This window comes from Callithrix jacchus, chromosome 17 (genome assembly GCF_049354715.1).
Source record: "Callithrix jacchus isolate 240 chromosome 17, calJac240_pri, whole genome shotgun sequence".
Classification (NCBI taxonomy): Eukaryota; Metazoa; Chordata; class Mammalia; order Primates; family Cebidae; genus Callithrix; species Callithrix jacchus.
In genome coordinates this window covers 71,362,772-71,382,800 of record NC_133518.1, presented here as the reverse complement: position 1 = coordinate 71,382,800, position 20,029 = coordinate 71,362,772, and the positions used below count along the sequence as shown (strand labels likewise).

Genomic DNA, 20,029 nt, shown 5'->3' with positions numbered 1-20,029 from the left:
TGAGTGTGATGGCAGGCGGCTGTAATCCCACCTACTCAGCGGACTAAGGCAGGAGAATCACTTGAACCCAGGAGGCAGAGCCTCCCAAAGTGCTAGGATTTCAGGTGTAAGCACCATTCCCAGCCCAGAGCTTCTCTTTTATTTCTAATTTGCTGAGAGGCTTTTATGTGTTTGTTTTATTTCATACTGAATATATTTTGAATTTTGTCCACTGCTTTTTATACATCTGTTGAGATTATCATGAGGTTTTTTCATCTTTAGTCTGATATTATGGTGAATTACATTGATTGATTTTCAAATGTTGAAAGTTGAATGAAGTATTTCAAATGTTGAATCAATTCCTTGGATGAACTCCACTTAGTGATGGTGTATTATCCTTTTTACATATTTACCTGATTCAATATGTTTGAATAATTCAATATTAAAAGGTTTCATTCTGAGAACCTTTTAATTTGTTATTGAGGATTTCTGCACCTATGTTCATGACTGATATGGATTTGCGATTTTACTTTTGTGTGCTGCTTTTGTCTGGTTTGACTGCTAGGAAAAGGTTGTTGTCATGAAATTAATTCATTTTAACAGTGAAGACATTTGGCCCAACAATTTTCTTTGTGGGAAGGTTTTTAATTATAAGTTCAATTTTAAAACTTAGATATATGGCTATTTAGATTTTCTGTTTCTTCTTGAGGGAGCTTTGGTAGTTTATGTCTTTCAAGGAATTTGTCTATTTCATATAAATTCTCAAATTTGCTGGAATTATTTAATAAGTTGTTTATAATATTCTGTGATCCTCCCCACCTTTTTTTTGAGACAAGGTCTTATTTCCTCACCCAGGCTGGAGTACAGTGGTGTGATCTGAGTTCACTGCAGCCTCAACCTCCTAGTCTCAAGTGATCCTCCCACTTTAGCCTTTCAAGTAGCTGGGACTACAGGCTCAGTCCAACACACCTTGCTCACTTTTTTTCCCCCACAGAGACGGGGTATTGTCATATGGCTTAGTCTGATCTAGGATCTCTGGGCTCGAGCAATCCACCCGCCTTGGCATCCCAAAATGTTGGGACTCCAGGTGTAAGCCACCATGCATGGCCCTATCATCCTTTTAACATCTGTGGAAATTGTAGTAACATCACTCTTCTCATTCTCGTTATTGACAATTTGTCTTCCTTTTTTTTTTTTTTAACTCATCAGTATTGCTAAAGGCTTATCAATTTTATTGATCTTCTCAAAGATCCAGCTTTTGTTTTTATTGCTTTTCTCCATTGCTTTTTCATTTTCAGTTTTCAGTGGGTATTCACTTCAATTTTCAAAGAAGTTCTAGTGGATAAAATACTATCAAACATCATTACATGTTACAGAGATATCTTTTGTGAAAGGAAGTCAATCGATGTGACAAACTTCACTGTTGCCTGATTTTAAGGAATTGCCACAGCCACCCTAAACTTCAGCAACAACTACCCCGAGTCAGCAGCTACCAACACCAAGGCAAGACCCTCCACCATCAAAATGATCACAACTCACTGAAGAGTCAGAGGGTTGTTAGCCTTTTATTTTTAATCAAAGTCTGTGCATTTTTTAGACATAATGCTATTGCACACCTAATAGGCTACAGTATAGTGTATATATAACTTTTAAATGCACTGAGAAATGTAAAAATGTATGTGGCCTGCTTTATTGTGATATATGTTTTCTTGCCTTCGTGTGGAAGTGAACCTGCAGCATCTCTGAGGTATTCCTTTGCAGCTACGGTCCTGTTTTTTGTTTGTCTAGCGTTTACATGGCAAGACTCTCTCCCTCCTTTTACTTTTAACCCATCTATGTTTTTCTATTTAAACTTAGTTCTCATAGACAACATATAATTGGTTCTTGACTTTTTATCCATCTGGAAATTTCTGTCCTAATTGGTTCTTGACTTTTTATCCATCTGGAAATTTCTGTCTTTAGCTAATGTGTTTAGACTATTCATTTAACCTTGTCATTTTCCTGTTCTTTTAGCCTAACAAGACTATCAAAAGAAACTTCCAGTTTCTTGTGCTCTCAGCAGTCCCTCGTAAATGGTGAAATAATTCCCAAAGGAAAAAAGAGATCCCAAACACTGGAATCATCTCTCTGAACCCTTACCCTTCCTTGGATCCTAGCCTAATAATTGTTCATTATGTTAATAGCTCCTTGATGCCTTTAAATAGATGCTTGTAAGTAGATGCATTTCTACCCCTACCAGAAGTAGAAACCTTGAAACCTTTTCTATCTATTCTCACATATATAGATACAGTTATCTGTAGATAATTAGTAGATATATTGGCCAGGTATGGTGGCTCAGACTTGTAATCCCAGCACTTTGGGAGGCCGAGATGAGTGGATGACCTGAGGTCAGGAGTTCGAGATCAGGCTGGCCAACATGGTGAAACCCCATGTTCATTAAAAATACAAAAATCAGCTGGGTATAGTGGCACATGCCTGTAATCCCAATCACTCAGGAGGCTAAGGCAGGAGAATTGCTTGAACCCAGGAGGTGGAGGTTGCAGTGAGCTGAGATCATGTCACTGCACTCCAGCCTGGGCAACAGAGTGAGACCCTGTCTCAGAAAAGAAAAAAAGATATAGATGATATTAGAGATCTATAGATAGTTATATAAGCATAAAAAATGGATTAAAGGCTGGGCGCGGTGGTTCAAGCCTGTAATTCCAGCACTTTGGGAGGCTGAGGAGGGTGGATCACGAGGTCAAGAGATCGAGACCATCCTGGTCAACACGGTGAAACCCCGTCTCTACTAAAAATACAAAAAATTAGCTGGGCATGGTGGCACGTGCCTGTAATCCCAGCTACTCAGGAGGCTGAGGCAAGAGAATTGCCTGAACTCAGGAGGCAGAGGTTGTGGTGTGCCAAGATCATGCCATTGCACTCCAGTCTGGGTAACAAGAGTAAATCTCGGTCTCAAAAAAAAAAAAAAGGATTAAAAAGGTTTGGAAAACATCTACTTAAAGGCATGAAGGAGCAGTAACATAGTAAATAGATAGGTAAATAGATACTATGTAGTATTATCTAGAGTGTATTTTGTTTTTTACATGAATAGTATCATAATGTATACTCAGTGAATTTCTTTATTTTTTCAACAATATGTGTTGGACTTCTAGAAAATTATAATATATAGATCTATCTCACTCTTTTATAAACTTTAGGCCCGGCATGGTGACTCATGCTTACAATTCCAGAACTTTGGGAGGCTGAGGCAGGAAGATGGCTTGAGCCCAGGAGTTTGGGACCAGCCTAAGCAGCACAGTAAGACTCTGTCTCTACAAAGAAAAAAAACCAAAACCAAACAAACAAAAATAACCAACAACAAAAAAAGCTAGGCATGGCAGCACACATCTGTAGTCCCGGCTACTTGGCAGGCTGAGGTGGGAAGATTGCTTGAGCCCAGGAGTTCAAGGCTGCAGTGAGCTATGATTATGTCAATGTACTTCAGCCTGGGTGACACAGTCGGACCTCATGTCAAAAAAAAAAAAGAGGCTGGGCGCGGTGGCTCAAGCCTGTAATCCCAGCATTTTGGGAGGCCGAGGCGGGTAGATCACGAGGTCAAAAGATTGAGACCATCCTGGTCAACATGATGAAACCCCGTCTCTACTAAAGATACAAAAAATTAGCTGGGCATGGTGGTGCATGCCTGTAATTCCAGCTACTCAGGAGGCTAAGGCAGGAAAATTGCCTGAACCCAGGAGGTGGAGGTTGTGGTGAGCCGAGATGGTGCCATTGCACTCCAGCCTGGGTAACAAGAGCGAAACTCTGTCTCAAAAAAAAAAAAAGAAAGAAGGAAAGGTAAAGAAAAACCTAAAAACACAACTTTACCCATCAAACTTAAAGTCGTGGATATCTCTGGTTTTCGATAGGGTTGGTGGTTAAAGCTTTTATATAGGTGAAAAGGACATTTTGGAGTAAGAACAGAACTTTGGGGAAAAGTCCATCATTTTCCCAGACAATTTCTTTGGCATTTTGGGATTATTTTTCAACATGCTATGTTTATAGTAGATTTCCCCCCTATGGCATTTCAAAAGATCCTACTGCTTCTCCATTTTTCCCAATAATTTGTCAATATCATTGCCTAATGAATCCATAAAGTGCCCTCTGTTCACTGGTAGCAATCATTTCCTCTGACTCCTAAGTCATTCTTTCCATCCTTTTCTCCCTTTGCTTCTGTAGGCACACGTTGTACATTTTTGCGGAACCTGGAGTAACTGAAGTTAGAGTTTGTTTATTTTTTTTATGTGAAGGAAGATAAAAGCCCTTAAACACCAAGTCCAAATAGCTACAAAGCAATCTTTTTATTTGCTCATTTACTCTCACAGAGACCGTCTGGCAGGGCCCTCTTAAAAGTCAGTAGACGGGAAAATACGCTGTCTTAAAATGTAATGAAAAACAGTGGGCTTCTAATTATTCTCTCAAGGCTATTCCTACCCTTTGTAATAAATTAAAGCAAGCTTAGCCACTGTTTATGGATGGCATAAAAGTAAACAGGGACTAAGATTGCAGATTCTGGGGTTGGGCATGGTGGCTCATGCCTGTAATCCCAGCACGTTGGGAGGCTGAGGCAGGTGGATCACCTGGGGTTGGGAGTTTGAGACCAGCCTGACCAACATGGAGAAACCCCATCTCTACTGAAAATACAAAATTGCCCGGGCATGGTGGCACATGCCTGTTATCCCAGCTTCTTGGGAGGCTGCAGGAGAATCGCTTAAACCTGGGAGGCAGAGGTTGTGGTGAGCAGAGATTGTGCCACTGCACTCCAGCCTGGGCAACAAGAGCAAAACTCCATCTCAAAAATAAAATAATAATAATTTTTTAAAAGATAGCAGATGCCAGACCTAGCACTACAAGATGCAGCTAGTACAATTCTTCCCAGAGCAGGGGAGACTTGTATAATACCCTTCTGCAGGGTTTAATCGGGCATTAAAGAGCCCGATTGAATCTCCAGTGGGGTCCTCAGGGCTATATGCCCTGCAGTACCTCCCAGGTGCTCTGGTGGGCTTCTCTGGAGTCCAGCCTAGCTTCATCCCTAGGCTGTGGCTGCCAACCTCCTTAAACCCGAATGTTCCTTGAGACTACTTCCCAACTTCTTATTTCACCATCACTTGTTTATTGCACAAAATGAATGAATGACAGCTAAGCGATTTGCTCTTGGTCATACTACTACTGAGTGGCAAACCCCACATGTTTCCCTCTTAAGCATTTTGTTACCCACTGTAGGGAACAGAGGAGAAACACAAAATCTTTTTATCTCCCTTCTTCATTACCTATCTGGGACCAAGTCAATTCCAGTCAAGTGCCTAGAAAATGGTCATGTGTATAGTTCTATAATGTGTATATCTTACATTTTATAAATTACTTAACCTAATCATTGTTAGTGTGTTAACTCAGTAGTGAGTGGTTTTTGAACCTCCAGTGCATAATATTAAAAGAGGAAAGTATTTTTACACAATCTGATATATATATCTTCAGACAATAAACTGAGGTTTCAAATGAATATAAAAATGTTTAGAGTATATAAGTTGGTATGTTGAATAAGAGTGATACATGGATTGTGATCAAGGCAGAAGTTCCTTTTTATCTCCCACCGTTTCTTTGAATATTATTATTATTATTGAGATGAAGTCTCGCTCTTGTCACCCAGGCTGGTGTGCAGTGGCGCGATCTTGGCTCACTGCAACCTCTATCTCCCAGGTTTGAGCAATTCCCCTGCCTCGCCTCCTGAGTAACAGGGATTACAGGTGTGTACCACCACACCTAGCTAATTTTTGTATTTTTAGTAGAGATGGGGTTTCACCATGTTGGCCAGGCTGGTCTCAGACTCCTGACCTCAGGTGATCCGCCCACCTCAGCCTCCCAAAGTGCTGGGATTATAGGTGTGAGCCACCATGCCCAGCCTAAATATTATTTAATACAGTCATTGTCCCTGTCCCCCTACCTGTGGTGGATCCATGGCTTTTTTCCTCTTTAATAGGTAACGGTCTCATTGCTACTTTAAGTTACAAACACAGTTTTGTTTCTGAAATTGGCACTAGACACTTAATAATCAAAATGTGGGCTGGGTATAGTGATTCATGCCTATAATCCCAGCACTTTGGGGAGACCAAGTCAGGAAGTCTGCTTGAAACCAGGAGTTTGACACCAGCCTGGACAACATAGTGTATCCTCATCTCTACAAAAAAAAAAAAAATTGTTTTAATGAAAAGAGAAAAAACTTAAAGCAAAATGCATACCTTTGCTTGGCACGAGTCTTCTCCTCACCAACTTGGTATCCCATGTGTCTTGTGGATGCATCTTTGTTTGGGGATCCTGTGCAGCTCTTTTCTCAGCTCTGGGCAGCTCTTTGCTCCTCCAGATGAACTTGTGTGACAGGCCCAAAGTAATACTGTGCCAACTCTGTCTCGCATGGTCCAGATTTGGTCCCATACTCCGACAAATTTTGGAGAGGGAGCGGAAACTCCAGCATGGTCAGTAGGAGGCATTCTAAACACAGAAAACAGCTGTGCTTTGCACCCACACAGAATAATCGAAATCTCCTTAGAAGTCATCTCTCCACTTGCTGGATTTTACTGAACAAGAAACGGAGGGCAAAAGAATGATTACCCCAACAGTAAGTTGATGATGATAGAATTCAATTTCTGACGGCCCTAGTGTTGGGTCCACATTATTTCTCAAAGTACATTTTATTTTATTTTATTTTTTACTTTTTTTGAGATGGAGTCTCGCTCTGTTGCCCAGGCTGGAGGGCAGTGGCGCAATCTCAGCTCACTGCAAACTCCGCCTCTTGGGTTCAGGCGATCCTCCTGCCTCAGCCTCCTGAGTAGCTGGGATTATAGGTGCCTGCCACCATGCCTAGCTAATTTTTGTATTGTTAGTAGAGACAAGGTTTCACCATGTTGGCCAATCTGGTCTCAAACTCCTGACCTCAGGTGATCTGCCCGCCTCAGCCTCCCAAAGTGCCAGAATTACAGACATGAGCTACCGCGCCGGACCTCGAAGTAAATTTTTAAAAATCTGTGCCTTTGCTGAGCTTCAGTAAAAAAAGCCAAATCAGTATACGGGCTCAGATGAGTGATTTTTACATGTCATATCATTACGTTTTTCCTGCTGTCTCACCATGTCCCTTGTGCATAATAAATATTCTTCTGGAAACAAAGATTTGGTGTGTAGCCTCACAAACTCATCTATACCAAAGAGCACAATAAGATTGTCCACAAGTTGTGCATCCCAAATCCAAAAATCCAAAATTTGAAATGCTCCAAAATTCACACCTTTTTGAGCGCAGACATGATGCTGAAAGGAAACGCTCATCAGAGCATTTCAGATTTTGGATCTTCAGATTCATGAGGTTCAGTTGGTATAATGCAAATATTCCCAAATCTGAAAAGATCTGAACTCTAAAACATCTGGGCCGAAGCATTTTGAATAAGGGATACTCAACCTATAGTAACCTACGGACTATCTCGGGGAGATCTGGGATGAAGAGTTCCCGGAATAGCAGTCATCGTGTTTAACGGCTCAGAGTTCCACAGGGAATTCAGTGGAGATGGTCAGTTTGCCCTGCTTTCCCAGAGCACAGAGATATAGTTCAGTGGTTACCCTGTGATCTTTAAAGAAGCGAAGATCTTAATGTTAGGCCTGATAGAAGGTTAGAGTACACTTAAACTTCCTGCTGCTTTAAACTAGCCCTGGTCAATTCGTCTAGCCTTTATTTATTTATTTATCCTTCACCCTGTACTGAGCTAGTTGCTATGAATACAAAATAAAACACAGTCCTTGCTTTCAAGCAGTTTATAGAGAGACACAGTGTTGCAATGTGTTAAGGTACCATGCATGTAGAAATTATTACAGATAATATTTTATTCATAGAAAGTTTTTTTTTAATTTACAAAGTAATTCCAACTTCAAAAATCCTATATGTCACATGGCATAATCAATTCTATTTTATGGGTAAAACAACTGAGACCCAGAGATGTAAATTGTTGTGTTCACATTTCCAAAGGTTAAGTTGCAAAATCCAGAATTAAACTCAGTTCATCTGACTCCTTTCTAGGTTTGTCCTTCTCAGTGGCATTTGTATTTCAACAAGGAACAAAGAAAGCAACAGGATTCAAACTAGGACTGACAGGAGATATTTGGAAGACTGGAGCACTGGAGACTTCCCAGGGTCCTGGGAATGCCAGCACAGAAGCAGCCTGTGGACAACACCTGCTGGGAATGAGACTCATCCTGAGGAGGGACACCACCGCCCCACTCCTTGCTGCCCTGGACACTGGACACCTTCCCACCAAGTTCAAAGCCTGTCTTCCTTTGGGGCCAGGGCATCTGAATTGCTTTCTGAGGGCTCATTACCGTTTTTCAGTAGATCAGGTGCAAACACTCTGAGTAAACAAAAGAAAATTTTCTATCATTGGCAGCCCACTGCTAACTGCTACACCCTGGTTATTTTTCTTTTAGTTAATTAAAAAAGAAAGAAGATGAAGAAGGGAAGGATAAGTTGGAGGTTGTGTGGGGGCGTGGCAGGGACTTGGCTCTGGCTGAACTTCAGACCCCAGAGGGACTTAGAAGAACTACCAGTGCCCACAATGGCTCTTCAGTGCAGCCTGTGTTTACTCAGGAGCAGCCACCACCTCCACAGCCCCGAAGGCAGCCTGCATGGAAAATGCTTCATTGTGCAGCGATTTTTCAGTTACTTTAGGGGCTTCAGGCTGGTAGCAGATGATTTGTGAGACGCCTACAGATCCATCAGCTTTTGAAATTCTACACAGGCTGGTGTATGTTACTGCTGAGCCTCACTTATTCATCTTTCCATTCAGCAAAGCATAATCAAATAAATGCTTACTATGTGCTAGGCACTAGAGTAGCCACCAGGATAGAAAAACATGAAGGGCAGAGTCATTGTCCTAAAAAGAGGATGCTCAGACCCATGCGATCTCTTGGCAAGTTCCTCATTTTAATGACAGCATTGCCATGATCCTTGCTCTCTCGTTGGGGTCCTTTGATGAGTGAAACTGACAGATCGGGCATCTGATTAATTCATCATAGACAGAGGACCTACCATGAGCCAAGCACTTCTCAAGGTACTAGAGACTCAAAACACAGAACACACGTGGTCTCTGCCCATAAGGACATTCCGACTATTGGGAGGGACAGATCTGCAGTTCCATTAGAGCCCCAGTTGCTAAGACAGACAATTGTTGAGGGTACAGTAGAGGCACAGAGGAGATGGTTATCAGTGGAGTGACTGGATTTAGTCACAAAAGACTTCCCAGAGATGATGCTAATACTGAATTGAGAAAGATAAACGTATTTCCAGCTGGGTGCAGTGGCTCACGCCTGTAATCCCAGCACTTTGGGAGGCCAAGGTGGGTGGATCACCTGAAGTCAGGAGTTCGAGACCAGCCCAACCAACATGGTAAAACCCCGTCTCTACTAAAAATACAAAAAAATTAGCCAGGCGTGGTGGCTTACACCTGTAATCCCAGCTACGGGGGAGGCTGAGTCAGGAGAATCACTTAAACTTGGGAGGCAGAGGTTGTAGAAAGCAGAGATATTGCACCACTGTACTCCAGCCTGGGCAACAATAGCAAAACTCCATCTCAAAAAAAAATAGATAAACACATTTCAATTTTATATAACAAGATGGTAATGATCATCCTTGTTATCATCACGTGACAGGAAACACCTGCTACATGTTTAAAAAACTAGTTTAATAATTGTGAGCTAATAGGTGTCCTGCTACATGGTTTATTTAAGAAGTGGACCCCACCATTGCCATTAACATAACTACCCTGACACTTGAAACACACTCAAGTTTTATTATTTGCATATTGTCAGGTAAGGTCTTCCTGTTCTGCAAGATTGAAATAGAGTTAGCTCAATTATCTATTAAGTTCTGCAAAAAGTTCAATGTCTACCCAATGAAAATGTTTGAAACACTTGGGTTATCTAGTTTATGCCTTACCATCTTTCTGGTTCTTCAGGAAATGGCTGTTCCTTTGTCTCCACCATGATGTACACCCAAATGTAAAATTCATTTTGGAGTACTTTTGATTTCCATTCAAAATCCTCAAGCCAAATTCACGGAAGGCTTTTACGTATAAAATAGCCTTTTATCAAAGCTTTTAGAAAAGTGATGAGTTTTGTCACGTGAATGCAAACAAGTTAAAACTGAGTATTAGTCCTTCCCTGTTCTTAACAGTTCTTTTTGGCCACTCTGTCATTCTCCTCAGCCACCTTCTTTTGTTCTTCACTCCTCCCCCAAGGTCCCCTCTTCTTTTCTCTCTCCCACCCCCAATTTCTTCCCCCTTTTAAGGTCCCTGCCTCCCTTAGCTTCCCATCATCACTATAAATACACTACCTACATCATATTTAACACTTCCTGTCACGTGATGAAAAAAACGGACATCAATTACACCGTTGAAGGTAAAACATCAATTATGGTGTTGAAGGTAAAAGATGCATCTTACCTATATATGGACATGGATGGAGAAAAAGGAATCCAGCAGCACTTCCAGCAGGAGGAAGAAGCTCTCCTGGATTTCAAGTCCCATGTAAGGGAGAGAGAGCATGGGGAGAAATGCCAGATATAGGTGAAGGGGAGGAAGGCAGCAAATCATGCTGCCACGTGTGTACCTATGCAACAATCTTGCGTGTTCTTCACATGTACCCCAAAACCTAAAATGCAATTAAAAAAAAAAGAAACAAACCAAGTTCTGAGAACTTAAAAAAAAAAAAAAGACCTGGGGTGAGGAAGAAAGGCGAACAAGACAGAGGGAATCATGTGTGCAAAGGCCTAAATGCTTTGAAAATCAGAGAAAATTCGAGAAACTGAAAATAGAGAAGAAAGATGGAGTCTGGAGAGTGGGAGAAACCTCTGTGAGATGAAGTCAGTGATAGGAGTAGGGGCTGGACGACAAAAGCCAGGAAGGTTGGGCCAAGGACTGTGCCCTTTATTTTGAGGAGACCAGAAGAGTCAGTCAAAGGTGGGAACCAGGGCTCAGAACCACCAGCTTTGTGTGCCACAGTCAGGATGACAATCAAAGAACAGAGAAAGGCAAAAGAAAGCCCAAGAAAATGCACCTCAGTTAGGTGTACCTAGTTTTCTGAGAGAGCAGAATGCACCACCTGAAACAGCAGAGTCTGGGAAGCCAACGTGGGCAGATCACCTAAGGTCAGGAGATCGACAAAAAGAAAAAAGAAAGGGTCCACTGCTAATGAAACAGCCTCATCAGAGTCATTTTGGAATGTCCCTTTTGACATTTTTCTGGTTCTTCCGAATGGTTTTGGAGACTCTGGCTGTAATTCTGCCTTCTTGCTGGATGCAAGTAACTGGTAACAACCCTAGAGAAATCCTAGATATATTTTGCTGCGAGCCCAGGCAAGGAGAAGGTCAATATCCCAGGTGTATCATTCCTCATTAATCTCAAGCTTCATGTCTGGGTGTCTTCCTGAGTCTACATTTTGGAGATGGTGAAGGGAGCATGACTTTTAGCTGTGGGAAGCAGTGTAATGTAATACAAAGCACGTGGACTTGGAAGTCAGATTTGCTGATTGTTTTGATTGCCTCATCTTCACCCCATCAGTGAGCAAGGGATTCCACCGTAGGGTTATGAGGATGACTGAACATGTGGCACCCGAGATGAGATTGACAACAGTTTATTGGGCGCATATGCTCACAGTCTAGGGGAGGAGGACACCACGTGCCATGCGGGGCTACACAGGGGTTGCATTTGGGAACAGAGAACAGAGTGAACAAGTGGGGGCTATGGGCCATTGGCTTTGTAATAACAAGAGAGTGGGGTGACTCCTTTCCTGAGGGAGGGTGTGATTGACTTGTTTGAACAATTCCTCAGACTAACAGAGAACTGAAGCCTGCTACTCAGGGTTAGCAGAGACAGGGTTATACAGAAACTGTGCCTGGCCCCTATGATAAGAAGGGTTATTTGAGTAGGGGACTTTATCTTTGGGTATCTTTATCAATGGGGAGGAAAACTCACGGTTAGGCCATTTGAGATTTTACCCGGTGTCATGACTTCGAGGAAACTGTAAGCACTGAGCCTCACATCCTTATTTGTTAAATGGGGATGATAATACAATAATACTACACTCACAGAGTGCTTTTTTTTTTTCCTTTGAGACAGAGTCTCACTCTGTTGCCCAGGCTAGAGTCCAGTGGTGTGATCTCAATTCACTCCAACCTCCACCTCCCAGGTTCAAGCAATTCTCCTGCCTCAGCCTCCCAAGTAGCTGGGATTACAGGTGCCCACCACCATGCCCAGCTACTAATTTTCTTTTCTTCCTTCCTTTCTTTCTTTCTTTTTTTTTTTTTTTGAGATGGAGTTTCATTCTTATTGCCCAGGCTGGAGTGCAGTGATGCCATCTTGGCTCACTACACAACCTCTGCCTTCCAGGTTCAAGCAATTCTTCTGCCTCAGCCTCCCGAGTAGCTGGGATTACAGGTGTCTGCCACCACGTCCAGCTAATATTTTGTATTTTTAGTAGAGTCAGGGTTACACCATGTTGGCCATGCTGGTCTCTGACTGCTGACCTGAGGTGATCCACCTGCCTCGGCCTCCCAAAGTTCAGGTATTATAGTCGTGTGCCACTATGTATTTTTAGTCGTGTGCCTAATTTTTGTATTTTTAGTAGAGATGGGGTTTCACCATGTTGTTCAGGCTGGTCTCGCACTCCTGACCTCAAGTGATCCACCCACCTCAGACTCCCAAAGTGCTGGGATTACAGAGGTCCCAGCACATTGTAAACACAGTGCAGTAATTGGTTAAGCAACAGTTCTGTGATTCATTTTATTTATTACTTGGGAGACATAATCAAAAAAGAAAAAAGATGATGTTGTCAAATCTCCTTGTAAACATGTTAATGATAGACCTCCTGGTAGGCAAACTGGTGGTATTTGCTAGCAGGAGAGTGTTTATCCCTGGAACGCTTTCAGAAGGATGTACCTCATTGTCTAAGATTACTTATGGTAAACAAACCCATAATCAATGGATTTATGTGGCATGGACTCTAGGAAATGTCATGTAAATCATGTAATCATCGAAGTGTAAAATGGGCATGTCTCATGATTCAGACGGTTCCCTGTGTGTAAATATCATCATAGCACGCATCCCTTAATGACCTCATAAATTGATAGAAAGACAATGCAGTCTCACCAGATATAGAAAGAGTAGCTATAATATGATAGATAAAGTCCTCACTAAAGAAATAGGGGAAATAAGAGCAGTCTAGAAGAGATCATGCAGGGACATAAAAATTTTGAAAACAAGGACTTTATTTCTTTCATGGAGATAAGACACTCAAGAATGTAGGACTGGAGATTGTATCACAAGAAGAATTGTTCAGAGTGCAAAAAAATATTTATTGGAAACTAAAATATGATTCCATATTAGAAATGAAAAACTCAGCTGGGCATGGTGGCTCATGCCCGTAATCCCAGCACTTTGGAAGGCCGAGGCAGGTGGATCACGAAGTCAGGAGTTCAAAACCAGCCTGACCAACATGGTGAAACCCCGTTTCTACTATAAATACAAAAATTAGTTAGGCGTGGTAGTGTGTGCCTGTAATCCCAGCTACTTGAAAGGCTGAGGCAAGAGAATTTCTTGAAACTGGAAGGCGGAGGTTGCAGTGAGCTGAGATCATGCCACTGCACTCCAGCCTGGGCAGAAGAGTGAAACTCCATTTAAAAAAAAAATAAAAAAGAAATGAAAAACTCAATAGATGAACTAGAAAATAAAGTTAAGGAAAATCTCCCAGAAACCATAGCAGAAAGACAAAGAGAAGGAAAATAGGAGAGAAAAAAATAAGACAATTAGAGAGCTATTTCAGGAGATTCAACATGTAAAAAGTAGGATACTTTTCAAAATGCAAGAGACTGTAGGACAGGTGTGGTGGCTCATGCCTGTAATCCCAGCATGTTGGGAGGCCGAGGCAGGTAGATCACCTGAGGTCAGGAGTTCGAGACTAGCCTGGCGAACATGATGAAACCCCATCTCTACTAAAAATATAAAAATTAGCCAAGCGTGGTGGCGGGTGCCTGTAATACCAGCTACTCAGGAGGCTGAGGCCGGAGAGTCATTTGAACCCAGGAGGTTGAGGTTAAAGTGAGCCAAGATGGCACCACTGCACTCCAGCCTCGGTGATGGAGAGAGACTTCATCTTAATCAGTCAATCAATAAATAAACTACAAGAGATTGTAAAGGGGAGAGGAAACATCATCAAATATGTAATATAATAAAGTTTTCCAAGACTGCAGAATATCACAACTTGTTTGAAATGATGAATTATGTGTGCATCATAACTTATTCAACAATTCAAGAAATATCCAGAGAGTTCTTTACTTAGTGTAAATATTACTTTTACCATCAAAATTTGCATCTGTATAATCACTAGAAAAAAATGAGGTGAATTTAGAATAGTCTTTAAATAATATCAGATGATTCTTCTTTGACAGAATAAGCTTCAAAAAGATTTATTTTAATTTTGGGTATTGGATGAAATGATTGAATCATTATTGAGGTTAACTGATTTTCTGTTTAAAGTGTCTGATAATACCGTGTAAAACTGGCATCATTTAACTGTTCATGGAATCAACATATGTGCACAAGAAAAAAATGAATAAAATTAATTTAGAAGAACAGCCATTTGATCTCATTGAAAAGTGGTGTTTTACAGAATGATATGTAAATGGGTCTTCTGCACTGAGCTTATTAAAACATTATCTTCATGCAGTGCTCTTAATATTACTTCCGGCCAGGCTCATGCCCATAATCCCAGCACTTTGGGAGGCTGAAATGGGAGGATCACTTGAGCCCAGAAGTTCAAGACCAGCCTGGGCAACATAGTGAGACCTTGATTACAAAAAAAAAAAAAAAAAAAAAAAATCCATTGTACATGTCTGTAGTTCCAGCTACTTGGGTGGCTGACATGGGAGGATCACTTGAGCCCAGAAATTTGATGCTACAGTGAGCCGTAATTGTGCCACTGCACCCCAGCTTGGGCAATAGAGTGAGACCCTATCTTTAAAAGAAAAATTCCCAACTTTTGAAATGGTTGCCGATATTTCTTCAGTAGAGTCATGTATTCTGATATTCATGTTGTCCCTCAGTCCCATGATGAATGACGACTGTTGGCAAATATTTGGGGCAAAATGGAAATAGAATATTTTTACATTAATTATGCACTTCCATTCTTAAGCTTAGTATAATAAGGACTTACTAAAAAATAAATAGGTTACCAAACAATAAAGTAAATAAACAGTCATAGGTTTACACCATAAGGTAAATGATTATTCTTTGTAGCAAGAGCACTCAAACTACACACAAATGGCTCCAGGACAGTACTCATTAGTCTCTGTTTCTGCACATATTTTACGTAAACCTAATCTATAATCTCTCACATTTCCTACTGCCTACTGCATTTTTAGAGGCTACTGAAAACTGCCTAATGAACTGAGTGGCTGGCAGAGGTTCTGAATATTCTTCCACCACGACCAGAGACCATAAGGAGTGAGCTGTCCCTGGATACTTGTGTCTGAGTGCACTCAATTTATGTAGTTGATCATTCCGCATACTGTCCTTGAAGAGAGAAGTTAGTTACATGACACCAGGAACAGATCAGGGAAAATAAGATGTGCCTTTAGCTGTTCAATGTTTTCTTTCCGGTTTGCAAAAGCAAAAACCAGAAGTGTTTGGAAAAGATTCTTCGTTTATCTTCCACTTAATCAATCATTGATTCCACTTGTAACTATTATTCCAGGTATGTTGTTATGGCTAGAAAAAGTCAACACTGTCTCTGGTATTTGCTATGTAAGCTATTGACCCAGTAAATGCTTAATATAAATATATTTGAGACAGAGTCTCTGTCACCCAGGCTGAAGTGCTGTGAAGTGATCTTAGCTCACTGCAACCTCCACCTCCCAGGTTCAAGAGATTCTTCCATCTCAGCCTGCCAAGTAGCGGGATTACAGGTGCCTGCTACAACACCCAGCTAATTTTTTAGTAGAGATGGGGTTTCACCATGTTGGCTAGGCTGGTCTTGAACTCCTGACCTCAACTGATCTGCTGTCGCGACCTCCCAAAGTGCTGGGATTACAGTTGTGAGCCAAAATGTCTGACCTAAATGCTTCATTTTTAATTCAGTCAGTAAACAGAAACAGTTTGCTTCCACCTACCAAGGACAGCAGCCTACTTTTACTATCTTATCTCGGGATTGTACCTAGAGACAAATTGATACCCAGGTACTACCAGCACACATAAAAAGATACAATGTTTCTGAAATCATTTACTATGTGGTAACCTATAAGGTTTACAGTTTTGAAAGCAAGATGGAGCTCTGCTTTCTAAGTTGCAGTCTTAAGTTGCCTTGCCACTTTGACCTTAGGTTACAAGAGGTACAACACTTTAAGCATCTGTGGCAGATAAAAATGCCTTATGAAGCACTGTGCAAACCAAAAACATTGCAGTAAAAACGGCTACAGTTTTCATGTACAGTCAATTATTCACCATACGATAAGCATTTCCTAGCTTGCTACTGGCTCTGATAGGGACTGACTGCTGGACCGCCAGTTACTGCATGCGTATGATACCTTAGTTGGTCTCATGAATATTTTGAATCACAAAGCAGAATTTTACTACTAAATGTAAATGGTACATACAAGAGTAGGCTTGGAATGAACATCTAAATTACATGAGCAGGAGACTTAGACGCCTATGGCACTTGCTTCCACTGCTTTACTGCCTTTCCCTCAACCCACACCCAGGGCTTCACAGGGAGTTTTACTTAATGGAGGAGAAAAAACTTGAACCTGCTTTACCCTTGGGTGTCCATGGGGTAGCACTAGTTAGCCTCACACTGGTATAGCACTAAAAACAACAGTGGCGTGAAAAGACAAACATTGTGTGATTCCACATGTATGAGGTACCTAGAATAGTTAAATTCATAGAGGTAGAAAGTAGAACAGTGGTTACTAGCAGCTAGAGGGAGGAGAGAATAGGCGGTTATTGTTTAATGGGTACAGAGTTTCTGTTTGAGATGATGAAACACTTTTGGAGGTGGCCGGTGGTGACGGTTGTACCATGTAAATGTTCTTAATGCCACTGATCTGTATACTTAAAATGGTTACAATGATAAATGTTATGTATTTTCTATTACAGCAATATTTTTCTACTGAAAAGTAAAAACTAGCAGGAGAGAATCTTCCCAGTGGGTGGAGCTTTGGTTTACATGAAAGGCAAGATGGCCTCATTTATGGATCTTTACTGATTTACGGACAATGGCTAATCATCAGTCAGTGACTTGAAAGGTTCAGAACTAGGAGATGGATAGCAAGGATGTCAGTGTGGTTCTCTTGAGAAGGGCACAGCCTGTGTATGTGTATGTATATATATATATACATCCTCTGCCCACCAGAGGCAGTCAATGGAGAGAAGGCTCCTGATAATCAGGCAGGCAGGATGACCTAGTCTTCGGTCATCAGCACCTCTTTCTCCAGCCATATCAGTGCTTGTTTGATGGACCCATGTATATAGAGACCATGGTGGCAGAGATGGAGGCTATGCAGGAGCGCAATAACACAAACTTCTCTTTAGATCCCCTATGATTACCAGTACTGCTGAGAGTCCAGTGTGCCAATATCAGAGGCCACCATGAGTCTCCACGTGGCATTATTCCCTAGCCAGCCTCTCCTGTTGGCTATGTAGAGAAAGGTTATTTAAATTGGATATTTTTTTTCATAGAGACTGCAGTTATTTGTCCTTATTGGAATAAATTCTTTTTTTCTTCTTTGTTGAAATTAATTCTTATTCTAGATCTGATTTTGCCTTCCTTGCCTGCCTTGCTTCTACTGGCACCACTACGTGTAGATGTATAGAGTGTCTTCTCACCTATGGCCATAGCAGCACACATTATTTTATCTCTAATCCAGAAACTAACTTTGTAGAAATCAGTGGGGCAGTAGACTCATCTCATGCTATTTACCTAGAAGCATGTGGCTTGATAGAAAGGTAAGTCAGAGTTAGGATACCAGCTAGAAGACAGCACCCCGGAGTTTGGGGCACTCACTCCAGTTACAATATATGCCCTAACCCAGTAGCCAATATGTGGTGTCATTTCTCTTATAGACATAATAGACTGGTTTAGGGACCAAGGTTGAAGTGGGACCTCTCTATTACACACAATAACCCACCTATCACACTTTTGCACAATATCTCCACATCCTTTAGATCAGTGAGCTGGGATACCACTTTTAGTAATGGGAGAAAAGAGAAAAAAAAAACATCGGTGAGTTGGGAGGTTTGGGTGCCCATGACAGAAATGCTTCCACCAGTAAACAACAGGAATGGCCCTTGTAGATTGGAAGCTGAGACGGCGCTCTGGTAATTTTGCAGTCCTCATGTAGAAGAACGAACAGACAGAAAAGAAGGCTAGTTTGCTGACTGGGTGATTGATCCTGATTACCAAGTGGAAATTGGATTCCTGCTTCATAATGGGATGACTATGTCTAGTCCTCAGAGGACTCCCATATCCAATAATTATGATCAGTGGCAAACTAATAAAGGTAAGTCCTTGGCGAGAATGAAACTTTAGGCCCCTCTCATCAGCTAAACAAAAACAAACAAACAAATAAACAAAAAAACTCATGCAGGCCAAAATGCTCAGAGAGTAAAGGGGAACATTGCAATGATGGTCAAATAGGGCCTCATGACCAGTTATAGAAGTGGGGACAGTAAAATCTCCATTTTGTGACAGTTGGTGATTTCTCCCCTTTTCGGTTTATGTGAGACAATATTATGTGAACCACTGATGGTTAATTTCACAGTTTAGCCCCAAACAGAAATTTGATCAAGTTGACATTATTCCCAGGTCATACAAGATAGGACTGACAGGATTTTGTGTTTCTCCTGTTTTATTTCCTGTTATTTTTCTTCAAATGAAAGAAAAAAGCAGATGATCCATTCTGGTTGTTTCCCATCGGCCATTCCAGATCCACTCTTCGTCCTTCTTTGCCCAACTCTGCACCCTAACGGGTTGACTTCTAAGGACCACTGCACCTGTGCTTCTCTGCCGTTTGGCTTTTAAATGGATCTGCCAATAGGAAGCGTCAAGAGGAATGGGCTAGAAGGAGAGAGAGGTCAGGGTCTTTCTTCCTCACTCACTCCCTACCAGACCAGTGGCAGCGTCTTGTTTCTTCTACCTATGGCTACCCCCCTTTCAGGCGGCCCCTTTCGTGGCCACAGTTCTTGCTGGTTTGGTAACACCTGAACCTTCCCTCACACCTTCAGGGCTCAGAGTGGCTACCGCTTCCAGCTGCTGCTAGACCCAGGAGTTTCACCATCCTTATCGCTTCTCTCAGACTTGTCCACATCACCATATGTGATCCTTTCATCAAACTCTCTTCTATCAAACCTTTTTTACTCTTTAGGGCAAGACTGAGTTTCTGATTTTTAAAGTATTTGTCACTGAAGTAAAAATATTCAATTAAAGGCAAATATTTCAAGTGTACAGTTTAGGAATGTTTGACAAACATATACACTCATGTGACCACCATCCCCATCAGAATATGGAACTTTTTTTTAGCTTTTTTTCTGACTTTTCTTATTTATTTATTTACTTACTTATTTTAATTATACTTTAAATTCTGGGGTACATGTGCAGAACGTGTAGGTTTGTTACATAGGTATACACATGCCATGGTGGTTTTCTGCATCCATCACCCCATCATCTACATTAGGTATTTCTCTTAATGCTATCCTTCCCCTAGCTCCACACCACCTGCTATCCCTCCCCTAGTCCCCTATACCCCGACAGGCCCCAGCGTGTGATGTTCCCCTCCCTGTGTCCATGTATTCTCACTGTTCAGCACCCACTTATGAGTGAGAACATTCGGCGTTTAGTTTTTTTTTTTTTTAATTTTTTATTGGATTATAGGTTTTGGGGTACATGAGCAGAGCATGCAAGACAGTTGCGTAGGTACACACATGGCAGTGTGCTTTCT

The 20,029-nt window shown here is 41.5% G+C and overlaps 1 protein-coding gene across 8 annotated transcripts in view; it reads right to left on the bottom strand.

Moving 5' to 3' along the window:
* Window positions 1–20,029, bottom strand: part of FBXL2 (F-box and leucine rich repeat protein 2) — a 171,963-nt gene that overhangs the window by 148,822 nt on the left and 3,112 nt on the right. For 5 of the 8 annotated variants that reach the window (XR_013528728.1, XR_004735957.3, XR_013528727.1 and 2 more), the window contains exon 2: window positions 6,252–6,587. The exons of the other annotated variants lie outside the window; for them this stretch is intronic. The gene's annotated coding sequence lies outside the window, so the exon portion shown is untranslated. The remainder of the gene's footprint in view (window positions 1–6,251; window positions 6,588–20,029) is intronic. 8 annotated transcript variants of the gene reach the window in all.